The sequence below is a fragment of the Eublepharis macularius genome, chromosome 1, assembly GCF_028583425.1.
Source record: "Eublepharis macularius isolate TG4126 chromosome 1, MPM_Emac_v1.0, whole genome shotgun sequence".
Taxonomy (NCBI): domain Eukaryota; kingdom Metazoa; phylum Chordata; class Lepidosauria; order Squamata; family Eublepharidae; genus Eublepharis; species Eublepharis macularius.
Window position 1 is genome coordinate 238,176,625 of NC_072790.1, and position 14,260 is coordinate 238,190,884.

Sequence of the window (14,260 nt, forward strand, 5' to 3'; positions counted from 1 at the left end):
ACTTACATGTCTTTTTCGGAGTCCATGGTACATGTAAATTGAAACTTTCTTCCCACTTCACAGTGTGAATGCTTTTTCCTCCTATGAGCTTTGTCTAAATTTTACTGTACTGATACTGCTCATTTGGCCAAAAGGCCTGCCCTTGATCAATGCCACATTAAATACTTCATAATAAAAAAATGTTTTTAGAACCATTTAAAAGTGTCCTTAAGTGCCATACGCTGATTTAAAAAAACATAAGCTAAATGTTTGGGAACACAACCAGATATGTGAATGACTGAAATGCAGCCCAATCCCACTGCTACTTAAAATCCATTTTTGATGGAGGTCTGGATTGTCTTACATTGGTGTCATTGGGCTTGGAATCAGGAACCTGGAAGCGTTCCATGGGGGCTACAACTTTCATGCCAAGGCTAAGAGGGTGGGAACGGGATCTCTCTGGGGTGGCAAACTCTGGCCTTGGAAGTTACTGGCAATTTGGGGGTGGGACTTGTGGAAAGGAAAATCTGAGTAGGGATCTCCCCCAGAATCCATGGTCCGCATTTGCCCTCTAAAGAGATTGCCCTTGGAAGCAGCCAGTTTCTCTGTAGGGAACTACTCTCTCTAACCTGAACTCAAGCCCAACCAGGAGTTTGGCAGCCCTAGGAAAATTTCAGAAAAAGATGGCAAAGGAGGGCCAGCAACCGATAGAGGCATGGAAGCCCACACCAGGACAGTAGCAGGGGCCTACTTGGGCACAAGGGACAACCAGTGCTCTCATCCCCCATAGTCCACTCCTTACAGCCCCACACAAACCCAGTTCCCCCACCCCAGCTGCCACACACAGACCCAAATCCTCCACTCAGCCCCTCTCAGAACCAAAACCACCCTCAGCTGCCCCACACCCAGTACCCCAGGAACAGGCTGGCCAGCCTGCCCCATTGTTCCCTATGCTGGGAACCAACCTCCCATCAAAGAAGGGAACACAGACACACAATCATTAAGTTTAAAAAACCTTTATTTTCTCATTTTCAAATTACAAGTGGTCAACAAATCACAACATATTACACTTATTGTCCCTCATAGCACAACACAACACAATTAACTACACATCAGAGAATCTTAAACACAATTTTTCTTTTGAAATGGACAAACAGTAAAGTTTTGAACATTACAGCAGGTTACATAGTGAGCGGGCACAACAGGGCATGGAAACAGAAGATGATCATAACTACCAGCCTAATACAACTCTCCCTCCATAACATGACTAAATGGGTGGGGGAACCACTGCAACAGGGTCCAGCAGAACCTATGTCATTTCCTGTGGCTGTGCTTTCAGTTCAGACACACAAAGCTGAACTGGGCACTTCCAAGGCACTGGACAATGGTATTTCTGGAGCAGTTCTGCAGAGGTCTCCCCCCACCCCCACACCAGCCTCAGAATTTACCTGGGAACATCTGTGAGAGATCATCATTGGCCGGTGCCCATCCACCACTCTACCCGCATCCCCCAACCATGCAAACCCAACATTAACATCAAATTTTTTTTTTTTTAAACATGAACATTCAATCAACTTTTAAAAAACATAATCACAACATTTTTTTTTGGTTTTTTTTCCTTTTTTTTACATGAACAGAACATCAACTTTTAAAAAACATAATCACAACATTTTTTTGGGTTTTTTTTTTTTCATGAACATTCAATCAACTTTTAAAAAACATAATCACAACATTTTTTTTTGGTTTTTTTTCCTTTTTTTTACATGAACGGAACATCAACTTTCAAAAAACAGTACAACAATTCTTCTACAATTTTTTTTTACAAGGAGTTCATCTGATAAAAACACCTAAGCAATCCCTATCTAACCTGTTTCTCCCTCCAGTAGCAATCCATGTTTCTGGGGCATTATTTCTCATAATAAATTTGGTCCCACAGGGTATGTCTCAGTGATGGGAGATGTTTTGAATACCCTGGGGGGGGGCTTTCAAATTGCTGGGTGTTTTCCCTTTGCCACTGGTTCCTAACCACCCTCCCTCTACTGGCCGGTTTTAACTGTATATACAGGGTTTTATACAGGGGAGAGCGCGATTCCAAAGGATTGGACTCATAGAGGATGCAGGCCACAAGTTGGGCTCACCTCAGTCACTCTGGAAGTCCAGTCCTGAGAAATCGAAGAGGCGAGAGTTGACCTTCAGGAAGGTCAACTGCTCGACTCTCCATGGGAGAAGGCGAGTGCGATGTGGGCCGACAATGTCGCCCGCATGTGAAAAGACGCGCTCGCTCTCCACGCTCGTCGGAGGGCATGAGAGCAGCCGCTGCGCCTCGAGGGAGAGGTCCGGCCAGACCGACTCCTTCCTGGCCCAGTAGCTGAGCGGATCGGTGGAGAGCGACTCGCAGGGCTCCGCGAGGTAGTCCCTGACCATCGCCTCCGCCGGATCCTCTCTCACGGTCCTCACGACCCCAGAGGGGACGAGGGCCCACCGGAGCATCTCCATCTCCATCGGCACTCCGGTGGTGGCCTCGGGGGGGGCCTGCGCAGAGGGGGCGTCAGAGGGACCCGCACGGCAGGGCCCCTCTTGCGTCCCCCCTGTCGACAGGCGTCCCCTCTTGGCCTGCCTGCGCCTCACCCAAGAGCAGAGCCCGTCTCTGGCTTGGGTGAGGTTCCCGTCCCGCTCGGCGAAAGTGCCCTTTATGCGCGGGTCACACATGGTCGCCAACATGTATGACTCTTCCTTAGTGAGAGGAGTTAGCCTGGCAGCTATGCCCTGCTGCAGCCTTCTCACTAATGCGCGCACCGCTGGAACAAGGTCAGCACGGGGCGCGACCCGGTCTGCAAGGGTGGCCAGATTCCTCTGGAGCGTGTGCACCAGGGGAATGACCAGACCGAGGGTCGCCGTGTCTGACGAGACCGCCACAGTGAAGTCCTTGAAGGGCTTCAGGACCTCCACTGTCTGGGTGATGGTGAGCCAATCCTCCCGGTTGAACTCACCCACCTGACTCGCACCGCGGTGCTCGGAGAGCCACGCGTGGAGTGCGGCCTGCTGCTCCACCAAGCGCTCAAGCATGGCGCAGGTGGAGTTCCAGCGAGTGCTGACGTCAGTGATCAGAGCGTGCTCTGGCACACCTGTCCTGACCTGTGTCTGGCGCAGTTCGTGCGTGGCCTTCACGCTGCGCGAGAAGTGACCCGTGAGCCTCCGACATTTCTGGACAAGTAACTGGAGTTCACGGGTCCGGGTATCCACAGGTTCCTTCGAGGAGCCCAACCCCAGCGCATCTCTCACCACTAGGTGAAGCTTGTGAGCGGCACAGTAGACGCTCTCTCGGCTCACTAGATGCGCCGCTGCCCTCATGTTCTTGCCACCGTCCGTCACCATGCATCCCACGGTGGCGGGTCCCTGGCCTATCCACTCGTCCAACTGTCTCCTTAAGGTGGCAGCGATGTTCTCCGCCGTGTGGGACACGTCGAGCACCTCGGCGTGAAGCAAGGCCTTGCAGTAGCCGGCCTGGCGGTCTCGCATCCTTCCCTGTCTAGCTGTGCTAGGCACCTCCCCCCGGCCCCCACCCAGAACCGACTCGGGTTCCCACCAGTGAGCAGTAAGCGAGAGGTACGCTTGCTGCACACTTGGGCAGGTCCAGATGTCCGATGTGAAGTGCACAGTTCTCCCGGCAACCCGGGACAGCTGTGCCTTCACATGATCCCTGGCAGCCCTGTAAAACGAGGGCACCACCGATCTGCTCAACGACGTGCGAGCAGGGACGGCGTACCAGGGAAAGCAATCTTGGAGCAGCCCTGAGAAGCCGAAGTCTTCAACTACGGAATACGGTTGCCCATCCACTGCTATCATGTTGACGATGTGGCGCGTGATGCGCCTGCTCGCCCTCCGGATCCCCTCTCTGGGCACACTAGCGCCCTGCATACCAAGCATCTCCGGGAGAGAGGCTTGGCGTCCCTTTCCTGCAGGTACCCTTGGGGGGAGAGCACCAGAGGAGCCTGCCTCCTTCTGGCTAGCTGGCGGCCGTGCGGCGCCACTCGAACCCTCCTCCCGAAGAAGCACCGCCTGGTGGTGCCTCTTCATATGGTACCTCATCCCAGACGTGGAGAGATGCCACACATCTTTGCCACGGCTGACGCGCTGCCTACAATGCAGGCACAGGGCTGCTCGGGGATCCTCCGTTGCCTGGAAGTGCTTCCAGATTTCGGAGGAAAAGGGCATCCCACGCTTCCCAGGAGAAGCGCTTTCGGGACCACCCTGCGGCACCTCCTGTGAGGTGCTCTGGCCGGACACACCGTGTCCCACTCTCGGCCGGGCAGGTGGGGATGGACGAGGCTGAAGGGGCAGAGATGTGGGCTCTTCCACCACAGTCTCTGCCTCTTCCTCCCGCGTCCTCTCCTCCTGCACAGCCGCGAGAGGCCTGCTGCTGGCCTCAGAGGAAACTGGGGTGGACCGCCCCAGGGGGGGTCTCACGGGCAGTTCCTCCAACATCCTCTGGGTTCCTGGGGTGAGCGGGAGCGCAGGGAAAGTCATGTGCTCCGCGCCCATCCCAGGAGACACCACATGCTGCCCCTCCTCCAGCAGCTGGCTCGCAACCACTGGAGGAGGAGGAGCCTCAGCAGCAGGCCCCTGCCCAGTGCCAGCCCCTGCCTCACGCACCCGGGTTGGGGGTGGCCCTCCAGCAGCTGCCTCAGGAAAGAGAGTCTTGCGAACCCTCTTCCTGTCACCAGAAGCCAGGCTGGTGAACGGCAGCAGCGCAGGGGAGGGCCTCCTCCGCTCAGATGGAGGGGCTGCCGCAGCAGTCCCCCTCCCCCTCCCCTCCTCCCCTCTAGATTTCTCCCTAGCCTTTCCCCCGGGGCCCCTCTCTGCTTTCCTCTCCGACATACTTTCCCCTCCCAAATTCAACCCTAACTAATCAGAAAAGATTTAGAAAACAAAGGTCAACTTTGTTTTCAAGACCTAACTAACCTGCTCTAAATCTGTGCTTCTAGTGGCTCTGTGACTTGGAGATGAACAATCAAGTGCCTTTTTAAGCAACCCTATTTATGTCAGGGAACCTGAGCCTGCCAATCAGCTGAATTCCTCTGGAATTGAGCTGGCCCTAAACCCCAATAACAGGTGACAAAGCCTTAAACACTCACACACTAGTATGCCCGGGCCGGCCTGGCACCACCACGGGTGCCAGAGATGGGCGGTGGAACCCTAGTTATGGGGGCACTAATGGGAAGCCTATTGACAGCTATTACAAATTTTTATATATATATATATATATATGGAATTCAAACCTAACACTCACTCACTAATGCTTTCCCTGCTGAGTCCCTATTTAGTTTTTTAAAAAAAACTAGGCTCGGTTTCCCTAATAATTATGTTGAGGGCAATTATCCACTGATCACCTACCAACTGGCCTACCTACCTAAGAGACACTATTTAGCGGGACCGATGTATCTGTGGTATGTCGGTGTGGGGTGTGGATGTGGTGTTTTGAAGATGAGCCTCCCCCCTCCCAAGCTAGCAAGAACCCACCCCCAAGGCCACCCAAATGTGAACCCGGACTCGCTCACAGTAACACCAGTCCTGCAGTCCAGCGATGTTCAGGCGGTCTTGCAGCTGGTCCTCCTCTCCTCCACGATGCTGTCAAGAAAATTGGAAATGTTAGCAGAGTCAACACCACACGCCGCACACGCAACCCCAAAATTCAAGGCCCCGTTGCACAAGCCAAGTCAGCCCCCCCCCCTTAAAGGCTAGGGCCAACCAGCAGCAAAACAAAACACATCCACCCAGCAGAGCTTCTGGCCTGTGCAGGCCAGAAGCTGGCACACTCATTTTTTAGTCCTGTGAAACAGCAGTTCATGCCCACCCCACACTCAAACTTGAAAAATGAAACATGAAAGAAAGCAGGCACTGCGATCAATGCTGGCCCCCCTAACCCCCAAACAATATCCTCTTGCCCAACCAGAAAATGCCCCCCCCCCGGCCCAAGCCATAAAGACAGAGCCAAAGCATATGCTCGCAGGTAGGCACAGCAGCAGACATAAGCTCAAAAACCAAATTTAACAACAACCCTACCAGTCCACCAGTGCAGATGTCCAGCAATGTTGATCCTCCACGCAGAGATCTGCAGGCCGATGTCCACCAAGTGCAGTCCAGTCCAGAAGAGGTCCACCAACGATAAACAACCTGAATGTGAAGCAAAACAGTGAGTGCCAGGCCAGCAAACGGGAAGGGTTACCAAAGCCGGAGCAGCAGGCCTGTGTGTGGGCCGAAGGCTGGCACAGTTGATCAGGACGGAGCCTGTTGGGAATCCTTGCAAGCAGGGGACCAGACACAGAAAAGCAAGCCACACCATTCCAGATTGTGAAGCACAACTGTGAGTGCCAGGCCAGCAACCAAAAAGGGTTACCTTGGCCAAAGCAGCATACCTGTGTGTGGCCCACAGGCTGGCACAGTTGATCAGGACGGAGCCTGTTGGGAATCCTTGCAAGCAGGGGACCAGACACAGAAAAGCAAGCCACACCATTCCAGATTGTGAAGCACAACTGTGAGTGCCAGGCCAGCAACCAAAAAGGGTTACCTTGGCCAAAGCAGCATACCTGTGTGTGGCCCACAGGCTGGCACAGTTGATCAGGACGGAGCCTGTTGGGAATCCTTGCAAGCAGGGGACCAGACACAGAAAGGCAAGCCACACCATTCCAGATTGTGAAGCACAACTGTGAGAGCCAGCCAGAAGAAAGGCTTCTGGCCTGTGTAGGCCCAAAGCTGGCACAATCTTTTTTTAATCTTAAAACAGTGGATCAAGCTTAAAGAAGGCAAGCACAACAACCAATGCTGAACCCCCCCCCCCCACCATCAAACATTGTCTGCCCAACCTGTCCCCCAGGCCATACCTGTGTGTGGCCCACAGGCTGGCACAGTTGATCAGGACGGAGCCTGTTGGGAATCCTTGCAAGCAGGGGACCAGACACAGAAAGGCAAGCCACACCATTCCAGATCGTGAAGCACAACTGTGAGAGCCAGCCAGAAGAAAGGCTTCTGGCCTGTGTAGGCCCAAAGCTGGCACACTCTTGTTTTAATCTTAAAACAGTGGATCGAGCTTAAAGAAGGCAAGCACAACAACCAATGCTGAACCCCCCCCCCCACCATCAAACATTGTCTGCCCAACCTGTCCCCCAGGCCATACCTGTGTGTGGCCCACAGGCTGGCACAGTTGATCAGGACGGAGCCTGTTGGGAATCCTTGCAAGCAGGGGACCAGACACAGAAAAGCAAGCCACACCATTCCAGATTGTGAAGCACAACTGTGAGAGCCAGCCAGAAGAAAGGCTTCTGGCCTGTGTAGGCCCAAAGCTGGCACACTCTTGTTTTAATCTTAAAACAGTGGATCAAGCTTAAAGAAGGCAAGCACAACAACCAATGCTGAACCCCCCCCCCCCCACCATCAAACATTGTCTGCCCAACCTGTCCCCCAGGCCATACCTGTGTGTGGCCCACAGGCTGGCACAGTTGATCAGGACGGAGCCTGTTGGGAATCCTTGCAAGCAGGGGACCAGACACAGAAAAGCAAGCCACACCATTCCAGATTGTGAAGCACAACTGTGAGAGCCAGCCAGAAGAAAGGCTTCTGGCCTGTGTAGGCCCAAAGCTGGCACACTCTTGTTTTAATCTTAAAACAGTGGATCAAGCTTAAAGAAGGCAAGCACAACAACCAATGCTGAACCCCCCCCCCCACCATCAAACATTGTCTGCCCAACCTGTCCCCCAGGCCATACCTGTGTGTGGCCCACAGGCTGGCACAGTTGATCAGGACAGAGCCTGTTGGGAATCCTTGCAAGCAGGGGACCAGACACAGAAAAGCAAGCCACACCATTCCAGATTGTGGAGCACAACTGTGAGAGCCAGCCAGAAGAAAGGCTTCTGGCCTGTGTAGGCCCAAAGCTGGCACACTCTTGTTTTAATCTTAAAACAGTGGATCAAGCTTAAAGAAGGCAAGCACAACAACCAATGCTGAAACCCCCACCCCACCATCAAACATTGTCTGCCCAACCTGTCCCCCAGGCCATGCCAAGAATAAACTGCAACACCTTTTTGCAGAGGCAGGCCACAGCAGCACATTGCCCAGCATCAAAAAAATTTACAAAAATTTTAAAAAGGCCTACCAGGTGTCCTCTCAGGATGTCCAGCACAGTTGATCCTCCAGGCAGATGTCCTCCAGGCTCCAGGTGCAGTCTCTCTTCTTCTCCTCTCTCGGTCACAGCTCAGCAGCAGCAGCAACAGAAGTGTTCCAGACAGTCTTGCTCCAAATTTAAATCCCCTGCTGCAGCCTCAGCCAAAGATTTAAATCTATTGGCTGGCATGAGAATGCAGCAGTGGGATTGGTGACTCCTAAAGTCCCCAGTCCCCTGCCTTTCCCCACCCACACTCCAAGAGCCACCCTCCTCCTGCTCCCCCTCCCCTACCTGTTAGTTTTGGCGGGAATCTCTGCTGCTTTGCAAATGCAAAGTGCAATGCAATGCTTGCACCTTGCATTTGCAAGGCAAAGCAGGATTCCCTATCCTCCTTTGCAAGAGGGGTGGGGGGTGACAGAAGGAGTGAGTGATTCACTCCTTCTCCCCCCCTCCCCTCTGCTAAGAGCCTGCAGGAAGCCTTTGCTTCCAGCAGGATTTTGCTAGCCGCTTGCTAAGGCAAACGGCTAGCAAAATCAAAATGGCGATTCTCGAATGCCGAAAGAATGCCGAAAGAATCCCGAAACGTTTCGGGTTTTTCTTTCGGCAATCCCGAAACGTTTCGGCATTCCCCGAAACGTTTCGGGATTCTTGAAGAATGCCGAAACACTTTTGTTTCGGCATTCTTTCGGCATTCTGAATGCCGAAACGCACATCCCTAGTCCCAGCTTGACAGAGTCAAATTTGCTTATGAATTCCAATTCAGCAGCCTCCCGTTGGATTTTGTTTTTGAAAGGTTTCTGTTGAACCACAGCGACCTTTAAGTCTTTGGTGGAATGTCCTGGTAGATTGAAGTGTTCTCCCACTGGTTTTTGGACGTTTCCATTTCTAATGTCAGATTTGTGTCCATTTATTCTTTTGCGTAGAGGTTGGCTGGTTTGTCCAATGTACAGAGCAGAAGGACATTGTTGGCACATGAGGGCATATATCAGATTGGAGGATGAGCAGCTGTAAGAGCCAGAGACAGTGTAGTTGATGCCATTGGGTCCTGTAATTGTATTCCCTGGGTAGATATAGGGGCAGAGCTGGCATCTGGGTCTGTTGCAGGGCCTGGTACCTGTGCTGGTGACTCCGCTGGCTGATTCATGATTGTAAGTGAGAAGTTGTTTAAGATTGGGGGGCTGTCTGTAGGCAAGGAAAGGTCTTCCACCCAGGACTTCTGAGAGAGAGAGGTATCATTTTCCAGGATGGGTTGTAGCTCACTGATGATACGTTGGATGGGTTTGAGCTGGGAGCTATAGGTGACAACCAGTGGTGTTCTGTTGTTAAGTTTGTCCTGGAGCAGACTGTTTCTGGGTACTAGTCTGGCCCTGTTGATTTGTTTCTTCACTTCATTTGGTGGGTACTGTAGTCTCAAAAATACTTGTTGTAAATCTCTTAAGTGTGAGTCTCGGTCGAGAGCATTGGAGCAGATACGGTTGTAACGTAAGGCTTGGCTGTAGACAATAGACCGAGTGGTATGTTTAGGGTGGAAGCTGGAGGCATGTAGATATGAGTATCGGTCTGTTGGTTTCCGGTATAAGGTGGTATTTATTCGTCCATTATGTAGTTGTACAGTGGTGTCCAGGAAGTGTACCTGTTGTGTAGAGTGGTCCAGGCTTAGGTTGATAGTAGGGTGAAAGTTATTGAAGTCCTGATGAAATCTCTCAAGGGCTTCCTTCCCATGGGTCCAAATGATGAAGATGTCATCCAGGAATCTTAAGTATAGTAGTGGTTCCAGTGGATGGGAGCTGAGGAAGCGTTGCTCTAAGTCCGCCATGAATATGTTAGCATATTGTGGTGCCATGCGTGTGCCCATGGCTGTGCCATTCACCTGTAGATATAAGTTGTCACCAAATTCGAAGTAATTGTGAGTGAGTACGAAGTGACAAAGTTCAGTGGCGAGGTTTGCTGTGGTTTTGTCCGGGATAATATTCCGTATGGCTTGCAGTCCATCTGCATGTGGGATATTGGTGTACAAGGCCTCCACATCCATGGTTGCTAGGATGGTGTCATCTGGTAGGTTGTCAATGGACTGTATTTTCCTGAGGAAGTCAGTGGTGTCCCGTAAGTAGCTGCGTGTTCTGGTGGCATAGGGCCTGAGGATAGAGTCCATGTATCCCGAGACTCCTACTGTGATGGTGCATTTTCCTGAAACAATTGGGCGTCCTGGGTTACCTGTTTTGTGGATTTTGGGTAGTAGGTAGAATCTTCCTGGTCGTGGTTCCTGGGGTGTGTCTGTATGGATGCATTCTTGTATGTCCATGGGGAGTGTTTTTAATATTTTATTGAGTTCCCTTTTGTATTGCTCCGTGGGGTCAGAAGGTAGTATTTTATAGAATGTTGTATTGGAGAGTTGTCTTTCTGCTTCTTGTATATAATTTTGTTTGTCCATGATGACAACTGCTCCGCCTTTGTCAGCTTCCTTGATTACGATGCCAGAATTATTTTGGAGGCTGTTTATGGCCTCTCTTTCTACACGGCTGAGGTTCTGCTTTAGGTGTTGTTGTTTGTCAATTATTTTTTGGAGGAAAATGTGATTGATTCGTTGATAGAATCCTGTCCTGAGTTTGCAAAGTTAAAATGTGGGGGGAGGGATGTTTGCTTGGCCACGGAAAAGGAGCCTGATAGGAGATTTCTTTCCAGGAGACAAATCCTCCTCTACAGATTGAAAGGGATTCCCCCCCTGCCTTGACATGGGGACCCCATGTGCAATCCCAGAGCTTACTGGGTGGAGAAAGGGAGTTGAGCCAGACCACAGCAACAACAACCACCCCCGAAAAGATTCCTATTCTTGGGAGTCAGCCTAAGTCTTGGGAAAAAACAATGAGGTCATTTTGGAATCTCCTAGACAAGACTAGAGGAAGAGAGGCAGGGAGCAGAGAAGACGGGACGGTATTGTAGTGTCAACCGTGGGCTGTGTGAGATTCTACAGCACCGTTTTCCAAACTTTGCCACAAAACTGCAGCCAGTTCTCCTGAGAGCTCTTTGATGCAGGGATTGAACCTGTGACCTTCTACTTGCGCACCAAGTGGTTCAGCGTTGACCCACAGCCTATTCCACATAAGAGTTAACATAAGAAGCTATTTGTAGCACAAGCTTTCAAGAACCACAGCTCTCTTTGTCAGATGCATCTGACGAAGAGACCTGTGGTTCTCCAAAGCTTATGCTATAAATAAGTTGGTCAGTCTTAAAGGTGCTACTTGACTCTTTACTATTTTGCAACTACAAACTAACATGGTTAACTCCTCTGGATCTATAAGAAGCTATGTTATTCCTAGGCTGACCTATCATTGAATTTGAAGTAGAGAATTTCAGGTAGAGAAAGCTCTTTCTCAGAATCTGATACCTGACATCTTTTATAACCAGAGATGGGACCTCGGACTTCCAGCACGCAAAGGCATTGGTCTCCCACAGGGAAGTGAATATCTGAAACTGCTCTATACTATCAGATCAATGATTCATCCTCCCTTAATAATAATCTTTTCTGCTTGGCAATGGCGCTTCAGGTCTCAGGTAGAAAAACACCTTTCCAATCCCCTGCTCCTGGAGTTCTTTTAACTTTTGGTGCCAGGGATTGAACCCAGGGATTGAACCCTGAATGCAGAGCAGGCACTCTACTACCAAACTGCTTCTTCTTACAAATACTACGAAACCAATTCCCTGTGCATAGAAATCTAGCATGTCAGGGGGAAAGCCCAGCTCAAACTCCTCTCCCTGATACTGAGGTCACTCATTGTCTTCCCTATCTAGCTTTATAGTATGTCCAGTGACTGGAGTGTTCTTTAATTTTGTAATCCAATTTTATTATTTATTTGATTTGATTTATACCCCGCCCTCCCCAGAGATGGGCTCAGGGCAGCGAACAACATTCAAAAATACATTAAAAGTCACAAAAACATAAAATCAGTAATAATTTTTAAGAAGTCATTAAAATAGTCCAGGAGCAGGCTATTTAAACAAATATTGGGAGTCCGTATACGGGCATAGCAGATAGCCGAGGGCAGCCCCAGAAGAAGTGGTGGTCTTAGATGGAAGAAGGAGGACACCCGCTGGCACTCAGCCAAAGGCAATTTTATTGTATTGTTGATCGCATGGATTATACAGCATTCTCTTTAACTCTTTAATCTGCCTTAAGTTTCTCAGGGAGAAAGGCAAACTGTAAACAAAGCAAATTAATGTCAGAAGACTTTTTTTTTTATTTCTCATGGAGGACTCTTCAGCCATGCAGTTTCCTATTTGGAATCCAAACTTGTAAAATTCAGGAACCGTCTGACAACTTTGTCGGTTAGGTCAAATAGGCCAGCGTGACCTAGAACATACCCAAGACACTTTTGCAACTTTACATTGTGAAGAAAGATCCACAGCAGAGGGATAAGCTATATTTTAGCTAATCTTGTGCCCTGTTACTGATCTTCTGAGGTGGGGGAGAACTGAATAAGATGCCAAGGAACCTTTTTGTTTGCAAGACATAGTTTGAAAATAACTGAGCCAGTGCTTAAGCTGTTGCTGGGACTGGTACAATCTGTTCAAAGCACAAATCTAGGATCCTTCAAAGGAACTTCCATGTTCAGAGGCACTGTACCTTGGAGAACCAATTGCTGAAAGCCATACAGGTTTTTACATGTTTAATCTTATGCATACACCCTGACCTGGATAGCCCAGGTGAGCCTGATCTTGTCAGATCTCAGAAGCTAAGCAGGGTTGGTCTTGGTTAGTGATTGGATGGGAGATCTCCAACGAAGACCAGGGTTCCAGAGGCAGGCAATAGCACCTCTGTTAGTCTCTTGCCATGAAAACCCCACCAGGGGTCGCCATAAGTTGGCTATGACTTGAAGGCACTCTCCACCATCAATCGTCCACATGTAGGAGTTAGTTCTGAGGTCATTGTGGGTTCCGAGAAGTGCCCCACCTAAGGTATTTTTTATGTTAGAATGAACATATTGCCTTCCTGTGAATTGTGGCATATGATCATTGCTTTGTAAGAAGGAATTTTAAATCCGTCTTCAAAGGGATGAAGGAAAGACACTCTGTTTTGGATGATTCCAAACTAAGGCATTGTGCTGAAAACTACTTCCACGGCAAAGTCTCAAGGGGTCGTGCTCCCCGTAACCTCTACCCAATCCACCAGCCTGGGCCACATCCACAAGAATATTTTGGAGGTATGCAGCAATGAGTAAACTTGCACCACGGAGCTGCACTTGTGGGACACGCCTATGATGGCTAGTCCCAAACTCTGAAACACATTTATAGTGGCTTTCAATGAGTAGTTACAATGGACACTAAATAAGGTTGCCAACCTCCAGGCTGGGCCTGGATATCTCCCAGAATTATGACTGATCTCCTGAAAACAGAGATTGACCCTTCCTGGAGAAAATGGGTGCTTTGGAGGGTGGACTTTGTGACATTATACCCTTCTGGGGTCACTTCCCCTCCCCAAACTCCAAGTCCAACCCCCAAATCTCCAGGAATTTCACAACCTGAAGTTGGCAACCCTAGCTCTAAATGGATCCTCCACATTCAGAGGCAATCTATCCCCAAATGCTGATTGCTTGTGAGATAGATGATGAGAGTGGGCTCTTGGTGGCCAGGTCTAATTATTAGCTACAAACTAGCTAAGAATAGATCATCCACAGCCATGAGCAGTCTACCGCTGAATACCAGTTGCTGGAGACACACCGCGAAGGAGGACCGTTCACACCATACTTGAAAAAGAAATCCTGCCCTCAAGTCATAGTTGACTTATGGCAACCCCTGGCTGGGTTTTCAAAGCAAGAGATTAACAGAGGTGGTTTGCCATTGCCTGCCTCTGCAACCCTGGTCTTCATTCAAGGTCTGCATCTGACGAAGAGAGCTGTGGTTCTCGAAAGCTTATGCTACAGTAAAGTTGGTTAGTCTTAAAGGTGCTACTGGACTCTTCTATTTTGCTACTACAGACTAACATGGTCCCTTGTTCTCCGACCGCTCCTGTACCTTTAAGAGCTCCACGGCACAGCGGGGCTTCACCCCTTATTGGAAGAGCCACATAGGATGGGAGCGCTTTAGTGCCCAGCAGCTCTTAAAGGTACAGGAGACCTTGGGACGGCC